At 39.7% G+C, this 21,407-nt stretch overlaps 1 protein-coding gene across 3 annotated transcripts in view; it reads left to right on the top strand.

The window, feature by feature from the left end:
- The window catches only part of emid1 (EMI domain containing 1), a 204,634-nt gene that overhangs the window by 135,789 nt on the left and 47,438 nt on the right, over positions 1-21,407 (top strand). The window lies entirely within an intron of this gene.

Raw genomic sequence — 21,407 nt, 5'->3', positions numbered from 1 at the left:
ACCCCTGGTTTATATTGATGAGAGGATTTGGCGAGTGACATTTTGTCCTACTAATTTCGACGATCCTTGAACGCACCGTAGTTTGTTTACATGTACAACTTTCTCCAATGCTGCCACAGTAAGACGTGTTTTATGCCACTTCGTCTTTATCCACCAAACGTTTCATGCTGTGTGTGAGTGCACAAAGGTGAGCTTTGTTGATGTTATTGACTTGTTGGAGTGCCAATCAGGCATATTTGGTCAGTGATGATGCAAGCTAATCGATGCTAACATGCTATTTAGTGAAGTGTGAAGTGAATTATATTTATATAGCGTTTTTCTCTAGTGACTCAAAGCGCTTTACATAGTGAAACCCAATATCTAAGTTACATTTAAACCAGTGTGGGTGGCACTGGGAGCAGGTGGGTAAAGTGTCTTGCCCAAGGACACAACGGTAGTGACTAGGATGGCGGTAGCGGGAATCGAACCTAGAACCCTCAAGTTGCTGGCACGGCCACTCTACCAACCGAGCTATTCCGCCCCATGGCTAAGCTCGGTATGTACATGCAGTTAGGCTAACTGCATGTACATAATGCATCATTATGCCTCGTTTGTAGGTATATTTGAGCTCATTTAATTTCCTTTACTTATGTCCTCTGTGTGTTTAATTTATATTTGCATGTCTCATGACACATTATCTGTATGTAATATTGGCTGCATTTCTGATAGTTGTTTGTGTGCCATGTTGTTCCAGACCACAGCAAACGTTACCCAGCTAGCAAAGATTGTAATAAATCCATTAGAAGAAGACAGCCTGCCGTTTCCTTAGACTTGGGCACACACATCTATACCTTTGGCCACTCTAAGACAGTCATTTCCAGGAGTTATCTCACCCACTGAGAAGCCTCCCTTTTACTAGTGATTTCTAATGTTGCGAAAATGTGTAGAATAATTATTAAAATACAAAATTTCTGTCAACGAAGATTTGCATCCGCCTTTGATAGTAGGCTAATATAGCTAATATAGACACGTACTTCATGTTTTGCCTTCATTATAACACTTATATAAGGCTTCTAATTTTTTGCGGCTCCAGACAGATTTTTTTTTTTTTTTTTTTGGTCCAATATGGCTCTTTCAACATTTTGGGTTGCCGACCCCTGACTTATAGTATGACAATAAAAGACCATTTCACATGTTCGAAGATATCATCCTTATCCTTAAAGGAGCGATATATAATAATGTGGCCAGAAATGGTGCTGCAATCATGGTCAAAATTCTGTAGTCCCCTCCCCCTCTCCCTGACTGAGGTTGCCAGATACGCAGCCGAATCCAGCACGATCGACTGGGCTACCCAACTTTACACAGAAATTAGGCTTTTTTCAGGAAGAAGTACATAACGCAGGCGTACAATATCACAACAAATGGCAATCATATGGTTATTGTCAGTACAAACAGAAAACAAAGACTAAAAAGAACTACATCCAACGATTTACACACATGCTTATGTGTGCTATTGCTATGGGGGTTTTTCCCCTTGATCTCAGTCTGGACCAGTGACGTGCGGTCACTCCAGGTGAGGCAGGTATAGTATAACCACTTCATCATGGAAAGAAAAAAAATGTAAAAAGAAAAAAAAATTTTTTAATTGTTATATGTATTCAGTGATTGTACTATAAAGTTATTTTCCTTTTAACTTCACCAGTTTTAGATTATTTTTATTCAAAATCGCTGAATTTTCACATTTGCCGTTCAAATACTGAGAAGAGACGGTGCGGTGATCAGCAGCCAGTTGAGGCGCGTCACTCAGTTGTGCCTCAAGATGGATTGCGGACTCAGCTAACTGCTGGCCTGCTGTGCAGTGAGACCGTATTGCTATATGAACTATATTATACATTTCCATAGTTTAGTTAGCTGAGGTATATAATGTACAGTGTATTTTGTCAACAACTGTATGTGTGTAAAGTATTTCTTGTGCTGAGCAATCATAAAACTGCTGCGAAGACGCACTGTGTGAGGCTCGCAGTAATCCTGCCTCCTGGTGCCGGTTAATGCACCCCCGCCGCAGAATGCACCCCCCGACGGGAGCGCCACACCAACCAAAGCCCACACCCAAACCCTCCACGTGCAAGACCGAATCCACCCAAAAAAGGTCACTTAACAAGAAGCCAAAAAGTGCAAAAACAACAATGCTCGCGCCGGAGGAGCCGTGAACGACTGCAGGGACACAACATTAGGTACACCTGCAGACTGCAGCACGGATTTCATATTTCATTCATTCACAACTCCTCCAACACGAACACCACTGTTCCCGCACTTATAAGTAAAGGTAAGACCATAATAACGTTTTTTTAATTAAATGTGCTTTTTTGTGTGCTACAGTTTGTATGTGTAAAGTTAAAGTTAAGTTAAAGTACCACTGATTGTCACACACACACTAGGTGTGGTGAACTTTATCCGTTTGCCGAGCTATTTGTCAGATTTTTCAAATGCTTTGGTCCCCAGCAGGTTATGAACACAATTTTTAATATGCAAGACTGAAATTATAGTGGCATAACCTAATTGGAGGTTGTTTCTCCCTTTCATAAGTGACAATACAAAGTTCCCCGCTTAGCGTCCAAATGTCCTGACTGAGTAGCTACTTTGTTCAGCCTGGCTCGGCCTAGTTGGGGGATTTGTGCTCTCTATGATTAGTGTGTGCATGTGGGTGTGTGCGCGCAGCAGCGGTGCTATTCATTGTGTCAGAGGCTGTGCAGAGACAGAGACAAACACCCACAGCGCCCACTGATGATGCTGCAGCGCTGAGCTCAGCTAATTGACCAGACAGAGATGGATCAGGACCTTTTACACTCTGCTGTGTCTGCTATCTATGGTGTGTGTGTGTGTGTGTGTGTGTGTGTGTGTGTGTGTGTGTGTGTGTGTGTGTGTGTGTGTGTGTCTGTGTGTCTGTGTGTGTTCTTGTATTTCTACCCTCCTTGAGACATCAACAAGGAAAAGTACCTTCCATATGAGGTCCGGTGAACAAGTTAGGACATAAATCATGGTCCCAATACGGAAAACCATTGCATCTAATAGAGAATGTCTCACTTGCACCCCTAGTGGTGAAATCTATCAAAATTAGGGTGGGTCCAAAAAGAAGGGATTTTTCAAATTAACTGTGTGTCGGTTTTAAAAGTACTCCCCCTCTGGTCAAATATGAAATAACAAGTGTGTGTAAAAATTTTAAGTGCTCCCCGTCTGGCCAACATATGTAATAACAAGTGTGTGTAAGAAATTGAAATGCGCCCCCTTTGGCCAAAATTAATAAAAAAAATAAAAAAATAAATATATATATATATATATATATATATATATATATAGAGAGAGAGAGAGAGAGAGAGAGAGAGAGAGAGACATACTGTAATAACTAGAAGTAAATAAGATTAAAAACCAATTACCAAAAAAAAAAAAGAAAAAAAAAAATTACTAAAAGTTTACCTTTTTTATATTTGCATAGTATGTATATATTATTAATGTTGTCAATACAAATCTTTATATATCTAGAAAGGGTGGTCCTAAAGAGGTAGGCATTTTTTGAGATCTCAATAAGGTAACAAATACAGGAATGCGTGTGTGTGTGTGCGTGTGCAAGTGTTGGTCCTTTTTTAGCCTTTCTACTCTCCCTGTCCGCATGGCAAAACTTTCCGGAAAACTAAAAAAAACAAGCTAAGAACCGCAATATTTTTCTCAACAGAAGTTTTGTGCATGTGCACACTGCTGAATCTAAGAGAACAAATAAACATGGCAAGGTGGGTTTTAGTGGTGCGGCGTGTTGGAGAGCAGCAAAGTGTGAGATCTCTTCATGCTTGATCTGCAGGCCAAACTGAGAGGTCACTTTTGTGTATTTTAGTTTCACAAAAGTGACTTTAAGGCTTAAAGAACAAATCTATTTCATCTACACACTGAAGGTTTTTGCAAAGAGTATCGTACAACAAAAACTTTGCATTCCCGTTGTCATGCCCCATTTGTTTTTTAATGCATTAAACGAGACAATGCAGAATGTGATTTCTTGTGCAAATGTGAAGGCTACCACTCGCTATTTTAACATGAAATCATCATGAGTTAATAAATCGTAGGACTGAGATAGTAGGATTATAATAACCCATTACATTTGGCTGAGATGACGGTGATACCTTTAGATGAATGACACTAATTATTATGCTGTCAAACAATCCGAATAACCACAGGATTGCTGTGGATTCATTTCGATTAACCACAATTAAATGTATATATATATATATATATATATATATATATATATATATATATATATATATATATATATATATATATATAAATATATATATATGCTTTCATGTTTTTATATCTATTTTATCTATGTTTCTATGTTTTATCTAGTGTTTATTTTGTGTGTTTTTTAATATTTTATATTTTTTATACTTTGTACCACTTTGAGATTTTAACAAATGTAAAGTGTGTTACATTTAATTCATTATTATATATATATATATATATATATATATATATATATATATATATATATATATATAGATATATATATTTTTATTTTTTTATTTTTTTATTTATATATATATATTAATCTGAATTAATCATGTTTAATTTTGAATGAGCAAAGAAGGAAATATATCTGCACCGAATAGCTTCGAATAACAAAATTGACAAAGTTGACAAAATAGCTTTATTCACAGTAATGTGGACATTCTGTGCTGCAGATGGTTTAGTTTCAATTTTTACCCAGATAATTATGATGGGTTAATCCACAACACAGACTGGAAGTCTCTGCAGAGAGTGGTGAGGATGGCGGAAAAGATCATCAGGACTCCTCTTCCTCCTTTCCAGGAGATCGCAAAAAGCCGCTGCCTGACCAGGGCTCAGAAAATCTGCAGAGTCTCCTCCCACAACCTCACCAAGGACTGTTTTCACTGCTGGACTCTAGAAAGAGGTTCCGCAGCCTCCGTAGCAGAACCTCCAGGTTCTGTAACAGCTTCTTCCCTCAGGCCATAAGACTTTTGAACGCATCATAATAATCCCCTCAATTTCCCCCCCAAAATGGATTAACTCACTGGATATATAAAGACAATATAACATACATCCATAAACGTGGATGCATATGCAAAAGTGCAATATATTTATCTGTACAGTAACCTATTTATTTATATCTGCACCTTTTATCCTGCACTACAACGAGCTAATGCAACACAATTTTGTTCTTATCTGTACTGTAAAGTTCAAATTTGAATGACAATAAAAGGAAGTCTAAGTCTAACACAGCATTATTATTGATAGCCCTACTATATGAAAGCACATCATATGTACTGAGGTGGAAAGTTTGTGTACTGTATTTTCACATTGAATCTGATTTTGCACAAAGTAGTATAGGATTCATCTGGAAACTTTGGAAAATTGGCCCGGTCTGCCCCAGCCTGATATGTTCTATATGCAATTTAAACTCGCAGACATCAAAACAGCATCAGAGGTTCACATTAGATGTTATTATGACAAGGTCACGGTCTATATTTTTCACATAACGAAGCAATGAGGAATGCAGAGACGAGAGAAATATTGCACTAGAGGTCTATCTGAAGGAGCTGCATGTGTGCCTTGGCAGGCCCATTAGTGAGTATTTGACTTGACTGCTCCAGTGCATGCATGATGTAAGGCAAACACACTCATGACTTTTTAATAAGCCCGCCGAGGTTTGACAAATGAGGCTATAGGAAATCAGTGTGTTGTGTCTTCAGATATAAACGATACAGCACAGCACAGGCTCGGAGGTGGATTCACTGTGACCTTCACGAGTTTCCATCTCTTCCTCAGATGAGGTGATTGCAGCAGCGGGGGAATAGATGATTCAGAGAGTGTTTGCAAACAAATGACAAAGTCAGCATGTGCGGTCGAGCAGGACAAGACCCGCAAGAGCCAATGTGGCCCGCTGCACTCTCAGCGGGGGTATTTCTCTAATGAATAGGCCTAACCGGCTCACTGATTAGGCCCCAGTGCAACATGGGGCAAAGGGGTCAAATATGTTCACACGTTGATGTGACCTCCCTGCTGGGGCAATTAGCCCACTGGGAACCATGCACCAGGGGGCATCTATTAACTGGGATGATGTTGCTGGCATCGGATCCCACCTCAAAGTGATCCTCGCTTCCTCTTTAAGTCGCGCGGCAGCTTTATTTCACTTTTTTGCGACAACAAGACAGTGGGTAATTGTGAGCGAGCAGTGTACTCGTGCAGTGCCAAATCCGGCTTAGAGCGAGTACAATAGCCAATGTGTGGGTAAGGGGGTTTAGGCTCTGACTCTAAAAGGAAAAGAGGTGCCGTTTGCAGAGCCCGAGCTCGTTTTTTGATAATGAAAGCCAGCCTTCTAAACACACCACGGTCACTACTGCAGAATGCTGAACACAATCACTGCCTCGACTGCTCCAAGGTTTACATTGTTATCTAAACATGGAGGAGAAGCCTTATGCCGCTTAAATCCATCCCCACGCCTAATCCTCGGTGAAATACCCACAAGCCAAAACACTCAAATCATAAGCAGGTTTTGAGGAAGCGGAATTATTGGAGTAGTCTCAGTTTACCACAAACTATATTCTTTGTGTACTTTTCATACCACCACAACCACCGCTGAATCTCTGAATACTCGGTTTCCTGTCCTAACTCCCCAAATGTTTATTTTTCTTCGGGACCGTAAACCTTAATTTCTGTCGTCTGACTTGCCCTATAGTACTGTGAAACGAGACATAGCAAAAAGCAAGGCTGATAATAGGGATGTATTCCAAGTACCGGTATTTTTTGGTACAGGTTTCTAATTTGTTAGGTCCGGGAAGACTGTTAAAGGGGAACATTATCACAATTTCAGAAGCGTTAAAACCATTAAAAATCAGTTCTCAGTGGCTTATTTTATTTTTCGAAGTTTTTTTCAAAATTTTACCCATCACGCAATATCCCTAATAAAAGCTTCAAAGTGCCTGATTTTAACCATGTTATATACACCCGTCCATTTTCCTGTGACGTCACATAGTGATGCCGATACAAACAAACATGGCGGATAGAACAGCAAGTTTATAGCGACATTAGCTCGGATTTAGACTCGGATTTCAGCGGCTTAAGCGATTCAACAGATTACGCATGTATTGAAACGGATGGTTGTAGTGTGGAGGCAGGTAACGAAAACGAAATTGAAGAAGAAACTGAAGCTATTGAGCCATATCGGTTTGAACCGTATGCAAGCGAAACCGACGAAAACGACACGACAGCCAGCAACACGGGAGAAAGCGAGGACGAATTTGGCGATCGCCTTCTAACCAACGATTGCTATGTGTTTGTTTGGCATTAAAGGAAACTAACAACTATGAACTAGGTTTACAGCATATGAAATACATTTGGCAACAACATGCACTTTGAGAGTGCAGACAGCCCAGTTTTCATCAATTAATATATTCTGTAGACATACCCTCATCCGCTCTCTTTTCCTGGGGGTCTGGCGGCAGATTTCTTTGACTTTATCGTTGGAAATGCATCTGCTTTGAGTGTCGCAGGATATCCACACATTCTTGCCATCTCTGTCGTAGCATAGCTTTCGTCGGTAAAGTGTGCGGAACAAACGTCCAATTTCTTGCCACTTTCGCATCTTTGGGCCAATGGTATAACTTGAATCCATCCCTGTTCGTGTTGTTACACCCTCCGACAACACACCGACGAGGCATGATGTCTCCAAGGTACGGAAAACAGTCGATAAAACGGAAAATAACAGAGCTGATTTGACTCGGTGTTTGTAATGTGTTTGAGAAAATGGCGGATTGCTTCCCGATGTGACGTCACAACGTGACGTCATCGCTCCGAGAGCGAATAATAGAAAGGCGTTTAATTCGCCAAAATTCACCCATTTAGAGTTCGGAAATCGGTTAAAAAATATATATGGTCTTTTTTCTGCAACATCAGAATCAGAATCAGAATCAGCTTTATTGTCATTACGCAAGGTAACGAGATTGAGGCCATTCCATACAGTGCGATGTGTGCATGCTAGAAAAACAATGTGCAAATGTATAAAAATTTAAAAAAAATGTAGAAGTGCAATGAATATGGTGTGAAATGAATATATACATGAAAAAACAAAACAAAAACAGGGTGGTTGGTGGAATGGGAAGAGAAGGCAGTTATGAGGGACAATGGGGCAGTCCGTTCAGGATGGTTATGGCCCTGGGGAAGAAGCTGTTCTTTAGCCTGTTTGTTTTGGTTTTAATGCACCTGTAGCGCTTCCCAGAGGGCAGCAGGTGGAACAGGTCAGAGCCAGGGTGGGTGTTGTCCTTGATGATGGCACTGGCTCTGTTGAGGCAGCGGGAGGTGTAGATGTCTGTCAGAGAGGGGAGAGGGCGGCCGATGATCTTCTGAGCCGTCTTGACCACTCTTTGCAGCCTCTCCCTGTCTGCTGCAGTGCAGCTGCCGTACCATACCGTAATACAGTAGGTCAGCAGGCTCTCGATGGACGAACGGTAGAAGGTCAGCAGCAGGTCAGGCTTCAGGTTGTACTTCCCGAGGACTCTAAGGAAGTGTAGCCGCTGCTGAGCCTTCTTGATGATTGATGTGGTGTTGACTGTCCAGGAGAAGTCATTAGAGATGTGGACTCCAAGGTACCTGAAGGTGTGGACCCTCTCTACACGCTCGCCGTTGATGTAGAGGGGGGCAGGGTCGGTGCTGCTCCTCCTGAAGTCGACGATGATCTCTCTGGTCTTGCTGGTGTTGAGAGCGAGGTTGTTCTCCGAAGACCAGGCTGTCAGCTTCAGGACCTCCTCTCTGTAGGCAGCCTCGTCACCCCTGGAGATGAGCCCGACCACTGTGGTATCGTCGGCGAACTTGACGGTAAGGTTGTCACTGTGGGCCGGACTGCAGTCATGGGTGTAAAGGCAGTAGAGGAGGGGGCTCAGCACACAGCCCTGTGGGGAGCCGATGCTCAGCGTGCGGGAGGATGAGAGGTGCGGGCCAAGTCTCACATTCTGGGGTCGGTCCGTTAGGAAGTCCCTTATCCAGGCGTTTGTGAGAGGGGGGAGGCCAAGAGTGTCCAGTTTATTGCAGAGTCTGTCCGGGATTATTGTATTGAAGGCAGAGCTATAGTCCACAGAGAGCATCCGGACATAGCTCTGCTGCTGCTCCAGGTGGTTTAGAGCAGAGTGGAGAGCAACAGCGATGGCGTCCTCTGTGGACCTGTTTGCCCGGTATGCGAACTGGTGGGGGTCGAAGTCTGGAGGGATATGGTCTTTGATGTGCTGGAGAACAAGTCGCTCGAACATCAAGGTATATACAGGTAAAAGCCAGTAAATTAGAATATTTTGAAAAACTTGATTTATTTCAGTAATTGCATTCAAAAGGTGTAACTTGTACATTATATTTATTCATTGCACACAGACTGATGCATTCAAATGTTTATTTCATTTAATTTTGATGATTTGAAGTGGCAACAAATGAAAATCCAAAATTCCGTGTGTCACAAAATTAGAATATTACTTAAGGCTAATACAAAAAAGGGATTTTTAGAAATGTTGGCCAACTGAAAAGTATGAAAATGAAAAATATGATCATGTACAATACTCAATACTTGGTTGGAGCTCCTTTTGCCTCAATTACTGCGTTAATGCGGCGTGGCATGGAGTCGATGAGTTTCTGGCACTGCTTAGGTGTTATGAGAGCCCAGGTTGCTCTGATAGTGGCCTTCAACTCTTCTGCGTTTTTGGGTCTGGCATTCTGCATCTTCCTTTTCACAATACCCCACAGATTTTCTATGGGGCTAAGGTCAGGGGAGTTGGCGGGCCAATTTAGAACAGAAATACCATGGTCCGTAAACCAGGCACGGGTAGATTTTGCGCTGTGTGCAGGCGCCAAGTCCTGTTGGAACTTGAAATCTCCATCTCCATAGAGCAGGTCAGCAGCAGGAAGCATGAAGTGCTCTAAAACTTGCTGGTAGACGGCTGCGTTGACCCTGGATCTCAGGAAACAGAGTGGACCGACACCAGCAGATGACATGGCACCCCAAACCATCACTGATGGTGGAAACTTTACACTAGACTTCAGGCAACGTGGATCCTGTGCCTCTCCTGTCTTCCTCCAGACTCTGGGACCTCGATTTCCAAAGGAAATGCAAAATTTGCATCGTAATTATAACACGCTGTCACATTCACTTCAGGTGCCACTACTATGCACGGGTAAATGATAATCAGTTTGGAATAACCACAAATAAGGAAGCAACACTACACAAGGGTTGCACAGTGTACCGGTATTAATATAGTACCGTGATACTAATGAATCATAATCGGTACTATACCGCCTCTGAAAAGTACCGGTATAATCCTCGCCTCCACGGCGACAAATAAAGTACGTTTCTTACAAGTATTATCCCTGCAGGACGAGGAATAGCTAAACATGCTTCACTACACACCGTAGCTCACCGGCGTCAAAATGTAAACAATCGCCATTAGTGGATCTACACCTATTACTAAGTACAGTAGCGTATCTAGTCGATACTAAGATAATTACGTCAATATTTTTTGGCATCACAACATCTTCTTTCGTTTTTTAAATATATATAATATGTTTATAAACACAGGAAATATGTCCCTGGACACATGAGGACTTTGAATATGACCAATGTATGATCCTGTAACGACTTGGTATCTGATTGATACCCAAATTTGTGGTATCATCCAAAACTAATGTAAAGTATCAAACAACAGAAGAATACGTGATTATTACATGTTAATAGAAGTATAGATAGAATATGTTAAAAGAGAAAGTAGGCAGATATTAACAGTAAATGAACAAGTAGATTAATAATTCATTTTCTACCACTTGTCCTTAATAATGTTGACACACTATGACAGGCCTGGGCAATTATTTTGACACATTTAGAGAAAAAAAATGTGTCTGGGGGCCGGTATATCTATTTTTAGGAACACTAATACCAAACCTCACAATAATGTCTGATTGAATGCTAAAAACGTTATGACAGACTACCTTAAAAAACGTAATGGAATTTTAAATTTTTCTATGAACGATAAAACACTGAATATTGACCAAATATGAATGTCACACCCCCTTTCGATCGACATATTTTACAATCAAGTGAAACGCAACAAAAATGTAACAAAAAGTGAAATATGAACGCGAAGGGTACAAAATAAACCCACCTACAATATGATATATCTGATATATGCTGAATTCCCCCCAAGGGATCAATAAAGTACTTTCTATTCTATTCTATTTATCACTAAGCTTTAGAACTTTGTTGTGAAAATCTCCTTCCGCGTCTGTGGAAACGTTTCCCGCCCACACTGCTTGGTGCCTCGTCTGAACTGCTGTGATGTAGATCAGTGGTCCCCAACCTTTTTGTAGCTGCGGACCGGTCAACGCTTTGAAATTTGTCCCATAAAGAAATACAATCATGTGTGCTTACGGACTGTATCCCTGCAGACTGTATTGATCTATATTGATATATAATGTATATATTGTGTTTTTTATGTTGATTTAATAAAAAAATTAAAAAACATTTTTTTATTTTTTTTATTTATTTTTTTTATTTCTTGTGCGGCCCGGTACCAATCGGCCGCGGCCCGGTGGTTGGGCACCACTGATGTAGATGACCATAGTAACTAATTAGATGACCCTAGTAACTAATTAGATTACCATAGTAACTAATTACATTACCATAGTAATTAATTAGATGACCATAGTAACTAATTAGATTACCAACGTAACTAGTATATCATCCATAAGCACAGATTCCAACCATTGAAATACTTTGTATAGTTGAAGACTTACGGTCATTAGAAAACATGAGTGCACATCATAATGGCAGCTACAGTTTCCATCTTAAGGATCTAAAAAAATTATTTGGGAATGTCCGGCGGGCCAGATTGAAAAGCTCAACGGGCCGCATGTGGCCCCCGGGCCTTAATTTGCCCAGGTCTGCACTATGAGAATGGAAAATGACACAATATGTTACTGCATATGTCAGCATAAAATGCACATCCGCCAAACATTCTAATTGATTATATTGATTTATATGATATATTTGATATGAGATATCATGGTGAAGGTCTGTGAATGAACATGAATACCATACATTAATATTGTTTAACTTTATCATTTTATTACTAGTATTTTAAATGTTATTATAGGGACAAGCGGTAAAACATGCATGGATGGATGAACATACTGGGTGTAATTGTAATGAATAGAAACATTGATAGTTTACAACAGTGTTTTTCAACCTTTTTTGAGGCAAGGCACATTTTTTTCATTAAAGAAATCCGGAGGCACACCACCAGCAGAAAACGTTAAAAATTGAAACTCCACCAGGTCGTCGTGTCTTATTTTGAGTTTGTTGGTGTTTTCCTGTGTGTAGTGCTTTAGTTCTTGTCTTGCGCTGTTATTTTGGTGGCCCTTCCTGTTTTGTTGGTGTTTTCCTGTAGCAGTTTCATGTCTTCCTTTGAGTGCTATTCCGCGCACCTGCTTTGTGCTATTTACGTTGTTGCTATCCTTCTTTGTGTGGACATTGTTGATTGTCATGTCATGTATAGATGTACTTTGTGGACGCCGTAAGTTTTTGATGTCGTCCAGCATTCCCTTTCTGTTTACTTTGTCGCTAGTTCAGTTTTACTTTCGTTTTGCATAGCCATTGCCTTTTCCTTTCCCTTTCACTTTTGTTCATTTTGGGTTTAAACATTACATCATTTTTTACCTGCATGCTGCCTCCCGCTGTGGTCTGCATATTGGGATCATAACAAACCATCCTCGTCATCCACATTCCGACTTTTACAAAGCAATTAACTACCTGCTGCCACCTACTGACATGGAGTATTACGTGGTTACCCAGCTGAGTTTTACATAGCACAGACACTAAGCAAAGGAAAATTATTTGCAGATAATAATTATTGATTTGCAAAAAATATTTTTTGGACCAATTAGGTGAAGTGCATAACTTCCCACGGCACATCAGACAATATGTCACGGCACAATGGTTGAAAAACACCGGTTTACAAGATGATGGTATACCAACTGCAATGCACCTTGCACATGCACACATAGTTAACTTGTTTAAGCCCTAAAAAGGAGGTGAGATGTTATATCCTGATGGTGCTGGTGCACAACCTCTAGTGTTAATAAAAAATTCACAGCTCTATTTACACAAATTACATACAGTACCGATAAGAGTACCGATGAATACTGGTATCATTAAGGAATATCAATATTGGTATGGGTATCGATAATTACTCAACGATATACACATACCTAGCTGGTAATGAACATAACTTTTGACCTGCTAAAGCTCAAAGTTGCAGGTGCCATGACACGTTCTGCTGGTCGCAGAATGGAAGAGAATGCTTCCCGATGGCTAATGAGGTGCTCAGCTCCACCGCTTGTGTGGAAGCAGGAGCACCTGGGCCGAGCAGATCCAGACAAAAGGAGTCCAGCAGTACCACAAAGCCCATTGAAAACATCCAGAACTCCGAAACACAAACTCCCACACTTCATAAAATGAAGGCAGCACAGAATGCAGAGCTCATTCTCTTTTGCACAAGCAAGCTATTGTTAACACGCTGGCGCTCCCATGGCTTCCCGATGTTCTACTCCACAAAGAAACAATGGCAAAGGAAAACTTGGCAAAGATGCAGGGCGTGCACTGTTGTCTCTTTTCAGAGACAAAAAAAAAAGTTTGCACGTCATGTGACGTGTGTGATTGAAGTGAACTCCTCACTCGCTTCATGAAATCCTTTTTTCCGTATTGCGGCCAACTGCAGCAACAACACAAACACAGCCGGTGTTTCATTGTTTACATTCCCGGAAGATGACAGTCAAGCTTTACCATTGGCCTGTGGAGAACTGGGACAACAGAGACTCTTACCAGGAGGACTTTGAGTTGGATGCGCAGACGCGGTACCGTGAGTATGCATGCAGCTGCGGCTTCCAAACATTTGATCGCTTGCCCGTACGTGCGTGCCGCTATGTGCATGTCACGTACGTAACTTTGGGGACTTTGGGGAAATACATGTGCTGTATGAACTTTGGGGAGGTGAACGGTACTTTGGGCTGTGGGATTGAGTGTGTTGTGCAGGTGTTTGAGTTGTATTGGCGGGTTAAATGGACGGGAGGGGGGAGGTGTTTGTTATGCGGTATTAATTTGTGGCATATTAAATATAAGCCTGGTTGTGTTGTGGCTAATAGAGTATATATATGTCTTGTGTTTATTTACTGTTTTAGTCATTCCCAGCTGAATATCAGGTCCCACCCGCCTCTCACAGCATCTTCCCTATCTGAATCGCTCCCACTGCCCTCTAGTCCTTCACTCTCACTTTCCTCATCCACACATTTTTCATCCTCGCTCAAATTAATGGGGAAATCGTCGCTTTCTCGGTCCGAATCGCTCTTGCTGCTGGTGGCCATGATTGTAAACAATGTGCGGATGTGAGGAGCTCCACAACCTGTGACGTCACGCTACTCGTCTGCTACTTCCGGTACAGGCAAGGCTTTTTCATCAGCGACCAAAAGTTGCAAACTTTATCGTCGATGTTCTCTACTACCGTAAATCCTTTCAGCAAAAATATGGCAATATCGCGAAATGATCAAGTATGACACATAGAATGGACCTGCTATCCCCGTTTAAATAAGAAAATCGCATTTCAGTAGGCCTTTAAGAACATAAATCCCTATTTATTGCTGTTAATTAGTTCCAGACATGGCCACGATAGATGAATTTCCGCACGGTATAGGAATCATTCATTATAAATCTATTATTTTAAAGCATAAAAAAACTGTTTACGACCTAATTTTTTTTAATTTATTTTTTGTCCTGTCCAGTTACTCAGGCAAATCATATTGTTGATGTAGATGCCCATATCGGCTGTACAAATTTACTTTACAAAAGAGAAGTGTGGGATACTTCTCTTGTTGCCTTATATGTATTTGACTTTATTAAATGGATTAACAGTATATTATAATTTGGTGCAGCCGGGCCGTAGCAGGAGGGAATAGAAAGTGGAAAAAAAGGAAGACAGGGGGGGAAATTGCGGTGACAAGAGGGGGATAAGACAGAGAGACAACAACCACAACAACAACAACAACAACAACAACAACAACAACAACAACATCAGAACATCAGCAAATAGGATATGTACAAATATGATGGTAAAAGTGATAGCAAAGAAGCAGTTAGTGAAATAAATAATACAGAAATGACAGTGAACATTATTACACAACAAATGGAGCAATACAAATACCAATGGAAATAGCACTATTGATAATGAATAATAATAATTACCTCTATTATCAATAATACATTGTTCAAATACAACAATACATATATGTAATGATAACTTGAAATACAAAAGAAAGCAGATACATGGAGAGGAAGAAAGAGAAGCCAACTAAATTAACCTTGTAGATTGTTATAGTAATATTAGGTTAAGCTTTGTCAGTGTGCCATGTGTTACCCAGTTTCCTCTAGGGCAACAACTTTAATATATATTTGATGAAACGTGATTATGTGCATGAGTGTATGTATGCATAGGTACTGGTATATGTACAGTATGTGTATATGTATGTTTGTACAGTGAATGTACATGTACAGTATGTGTATATATGTATGTTTGTACAGTGAATGTGCGTGTGATTGTTCGAACTTTGAGTGTGTAGGTATTTACTGTATCTGTTTACGACCATCTAAATATATTTTCCAACATTGTGAAATCCCTCTAGGCTAGTTCTGATCCGGGATTTATGATGCCGATTCATCCATGACTGAAATCGACCAATACCAATACCACAAACTGTAAAGTGTTTGATTTATTTATGGTGAGTGCTATTAACAGTTTGACAATATCAACACAATATTTAAACTACTTCCTTATTCTTTTTTTTATTACATTCAGTTCTTTGAGCAAAACAAAGTACCCAATAACTAAACAAAATACAAAACTACTATTACTCTTTTAAATCCTTTTTGCCCTCAAAATCCTATTGTGTCCAAGGAATTTTTACCTCAATTTGTAAACTCACACACACACAAAAAAAATGATTGAAAGAAAATCAAAATATCGACCGTCTCACTCTAGTATCGATCATATACTGATATGACCCTTGGTGATGACACATGGATCGACCCACCCTCCTTACATGCGATGCACTTCTGGCTGTGACAACGATGACTCAACAGTTAAGAGCTGTTATATTATCCTCTCTTTATAGACTCTTATTAATCTACTTGTTAATTTCTGCGTACTGCTGTAACACACTTCCATCGACACTTCTTAAACTTGATGATGTACGTAATTATTGGTGTTGTTTCAAGGTAGCTTAGCAGCTGGCTAGCCTGGCTAGCATGCCTGCTCCTGCTTGCTCTCCTGTCCTGTGTAAAATGTTTATCCTCGTTTTAATATTTTAATTCTGGTTGTTGATACTTAAGATACTAGTTTATTTGCCGTAAAAGAGGTGATTACTATGAATTTAGGGGAGTGTCCACATCGTAGGCGCCGAGATTGATGGCAAATTCTTTTTCAACGTGTTTAAGTCGGGGTCCACTTAAATTGATTCATGATACAGATATATACTATCAGATATATACTATCATCATAATACAGTCATCACACAAGATAATCACATTGAATTATTTACATTATTTACAATTCGGGGTGTGGAGGGAGGAGGGGGGGCGGTATGGTTTGGTTGTTATCATCAGTCATCAACAATTGAGAACAGAGAAATGGATATTGGAACAGTGTAGGTCTGACTTGGTAGGATATGGACAGCAAGTAGTGGGCAGAGAGAGAGAGAGATCAGAAGGCATAAGAAAAAGTATCTGCATTTGATTGTTTACATTTGATTATTAACAATCCGGGGAGGGTGTTAGTTTAGGGTTGTAGCTGCCTGGAGGTGAACTTTTATTGCTGTTTTGAAGGAGGATAGAGATGCACTTTCTTTTATACCTGTTGGGAGCGCATTCCACATTGATGTGGCATAGAAAGAGAATGAGTTAAGACCTTTGTTAGTTCGGAATCTGGGTTTAACGTGGTTAGTGGAGCTCCCCCTGGTGTTGTGGTTATGGCGGTCATTTACGTTAAGGAAGTAGTTTAACATGTACTTCGGTATCAGGGAGGTGTAGCGGATTTTATAGACTAGGCTCAGTGCAAGTTGTTTTACACTGTCCTCCACCCTGAGCCAGCCCACTTTGGAGAAGTGGGTAGGAGTGAGGTGGGATCTGGAGTGGAGGTCTAGAAGTAATCTGACTAGCTTGTTCTGGGATGTTTGGAGTTTAGATTTGAGGGTTTTGGAGGTGCTAGGGTACCAGGAGTTGCATGCGTAATTGAAAAAGGGTTGAACGAGAGTTCCGCCAGAATCCTCATGGTGCCTTTGTTGACCAGAGAGGAGATTCTATACAGAAATCTCGTTCGTTGGTTGACCTTTTTGATTACCTTGGTTGCCATTTTATCAAGTTCTTAAATGTAACTTATCTGAACAATATCCAGTGTTGTGGTATTTCAATTAACTGGAATCCAGTGTGCTGTGGGGCCCTATTATAGTGAATCACACATCATAAATTAATCAAATCTTTAATAAACACGTGAAAGTACACAATGTGATAAAGAACATTTTACATCAATCAAACTAGGGATCTAGATATCTGGTCAGGACACTCCTCATTCTTTTGCCTTCACCTTCATTGTCCATTCCTTTTTGGTGACTTTATATACTCTGGACCTAGACATTGAGTCCGTGACATACATGGCGGACAATAACTGATACAGTCTGCTTTGCCAGTCCAAATGCATTCGCCGTTTTCCGTAGGCTTCCCTCGACGGCCAGGTAATACAAAGCACACGCTACCTTTTTTATCACATCCACGGGAGCCCGCATTCTCGTTGACTCTCCTTCGACAAATATACAAAGTTTTTCAGTAAGTAGAATTACAGCTGACCTCGACATTCGAAAGTTCTCTTGCCGTCTGAGAAGTGTTGTATCAAAAAGAGCTGCAATCGCTTTTCTTAAGGTATTCATGTGTGATTTCCACAAGTGTTGGTACAGACGGAAGGAGAAACACGGGCATGTCTGGATGACTCGCCTCCATATTTCCAGTGGTTAGCTCCGAGTTACGAAACCGCTTTATTATGAAGCTGGCTGTGGCGCATTCTTTCTGGCATCACTTCCTGTGTGCGGCGCGATCTTTCTGGCGTCACTTCCTCGCCGAACTCGGTTTGTAAACGATCAATGAGTCCATAAAAAACTAAGAGCCGGAGATTCAAGAAATACACGGTGCACTTACCCGTGTAAAAAATTGTCCGAGGAGGGGGACCTTAAACGATAGTTCAGTGTGGCTCAAACGGGGCTTAGGCTAAATAATTCTTTGTTTAAGGGGTTATCCGGCTTAGTGTAGAAATATCCACAGAAAAGTAGCGTCAGATTTACTGCCGTCCGAGCACCCACTGGCAGAAATGTAGATCAACGCCTATGGTCCACATATTGTTTGCAGATACACAATTACCTGCGAGCTAGACAACCAGGGGACTCAAAATAAGACGGATCGGCGTTTGTGATCAGCATTAAAAGGCATTCATCGGCAATGGCGATCACGTCATTTTTCATGAAAATGGGTCGATACTCATCACTGGCTAATTTATCGGCGCATTCGTAATCGAGACATAAAATAGCACTCTTTAGTCACCTTTACACTCTTTTAATCCAATTTAGTAATGCTGTCTGAGGCTGAGCCAATCAGTGGCCGCGGTACTGAACATCTTGCTCTGATTGGTTTGGTCTCATCTTGTGGCCTGTGTTACTGTAGTCTTGATATTTTTAGTTTATTTTTATGCTAATGCATATGCAAAAGTGCAATATATTTATCTGTACAGTAATCCATCTATTTATATCTGCACCTCATTGCTCTTTTATCCTGCACTACAGCGAGCTAATGCAACGAAATGTTGTTCTTATCTGTACTGTAAAGTTCAAATTTGAATGACAATAAAGGAAGTCTAACTCTAAGAAATCTTGTAGAATATGCTTTTATAAACACGCAAAAAAATCTACGATGTGGTGAAGCAAAACAAATATTAAATACATAAATAATCTTTGTCTCAATAAAAAAAAAGGGTTCAAGATGTTCCTCACAATTCTTGTTCTGTGTACTTTGTGAACACTTGTAGTTTGAACAGTCTTTTAAACTGAATCATTTTGGTGCTTTGTTTGATTTCTTTGGTTAATCCATTCCATAATTTAATTCCATGTACAGATATGCTGAAGGTTTTAAGTGTTGTACGAGCATACAAATGTTTTAAATTTGATTTTCCTCTAAGGTTATATTTCTCCTCTTTTGTTGAGAAGAAGTGTTGTACATTCTTGGGTAGCAGGTTATAGTTTGCTTTATACATAATTTTAGCTGTTTGCAAATGCACCAAATCATTGAATTTCAATAATTGTGATTTAATAAATGGTTTGTACATTATTTATATCCAACATTGTGTATTATTCTAATTGATCTTTTTTGTAACACAGTTAGTGAATGAAGCGCACATTTGTAGTTGTTTCCCCATATTTCTACACAGTAACTCAGATAATTGAGAACACTATTGATTAAAAATGTTTTATTTATCCTCTAATGGTAACACAAGCTAGCCAGTGATGTTCCAATATATATTTTTTGATTTGAAAAATTTAACTTGCAAACATCAAGTTGCAAACAGCCCTTCTAAAGGCATTGTAGCTCAGGAAGTACGTTGTTTTTTTTAGCAGTTTTGTTGAATTTGTGTTCCTATTACAAAAAGCACCTCTTTTTTGATGACTCTTTCCACTCTTTTGAGACCCTGGCATCATTCCTGTTTACCTTTTTTGGTATATGTCATCCGCTTGGTCCAGCCCGTGTCAAACTTGATTTCATTGAGGGCCACAGGGTTTAGGCTGCGCTCAGATTGCCGTTTATAACAGTGAATAATATATTAACATAAATGTATCAGGATTCGCCTCATGATATTATTGCGCAATCGCTAATACATTTGATAATTTTTTATTTCTTTTAACGTACACTCGAGAAAAAAATCTGTAGATTTTACTGTTAAAAAAACCTGTCAGTTCAGTTGCCGGAAATGTATCCATAAAATGTATCATTTTTACATGATATTACTATAAATGGAAAAACGGTACCTCTGTTTTTATGATCAAATGTACGGATGGTGTCCATCCATCCATTTTCTACAATCTAATGGATAACTTGCTTTGAAATCATGAGATTTCAATACTTATTTTTATTTAAACAAAAGCTGTTTGGAACATGCGATAATATAATACAATATTTGTTGCATTATTATATAGTTGTCAAGTTGAAAAGATATGCAATTGCATGTGGTAAATGTATTTGTTTTACTTGTGCCAAATACATTTTCTAATCGGATCAATCATGATTAACTACATGTCACTTCATGCTTGCGTATTTGTAATAAACTTAAGAAAAGACCCCAATATTTTGACACAAATGCAATTACTACATACATGATAGATCAGCATACCGTATTTTTCGGAGTATAAGTCGCTCCGGAGTATAAGTCGCACTGCCGAAAATGCATAATAAAGAAGGAAAAAAACATATATAAGTCGCATTTTTGGGGGAAATGTATTTGATAAATCCCAACACCAAGAATAGACATTTGAAAGGCAATTTAAAGTAAATAAAGAATAGTGAACAACAAGCTGAATAAGTGTACGTTATATGAGGCATAAATAACCAACTGAGAACGTGCCTGGTATGTTAATGTAACATATTATGGTAAGAGTCATTCAAATAACTATAACATATAGAACATGCTATATGTTTACCAAACAATCTGTCACTCCTAATCGCTAAATCCCATGAAATCTTATACGTCTAGTCTCTTACGTGAATGAGCTAAATAATATTATTTGATATTTTACGGTAATGTGTTAATAATTTCACACATAAGTCGCTCCTGAGTATAAGTCGCACCCCCAGCCAACTATGAAAAAAACTGCGACTTATAGTCCAAAAAATACGGTATATACAGACATGATTGATGCAGTATCTTTTGTGATTAATTGCATGAGTTAACTTATTTTTTTCTGTCAAAATGGAAAAAACGAATATATTTAGTATGACAAACTGTATTAATTGTATTATTTCGAGGCTTTTGCGAGTCATGTGAAATGATGTGGCGGGCCAGATGTGGCCCTCTGGCCTTGAGTTTGACACCAGTGTGCTACACAAAAGTATTAGAAGGGAGTCTCAGTCTTTTTGACAGTTTTACTGTATTCCTTCTTTTGAAATATGTGGCCCCAAACAAGTGCAGAGTGAGTGTGGTTGTCTAAGTCAGATCATATAAACCCGACTACAATATGACTTTAAATGACAGGAAGTGAAA

The sequence above is a fragment of the Nerophis lumbriciformis genome, linkage group LG12, assembly GCF_033978685.3.
Source record: "Nerophis lumbriciformis linkage group LG12, RoL_Nlum_v2.1, whole genome shotgun sequence".
Taxonomy (NCBI): Eukaryota; Metazoa; Chordata; class Actinopteri; order Syngnathiformes; family Syngnathidae; genus Nerophis; species Nerophis lumbriciformis.
The sequence above is the reverse complement of the archived record's forward strand: the minus strand, read 5'-3'. Positions and strand labels throughout refer to the sequence as shown.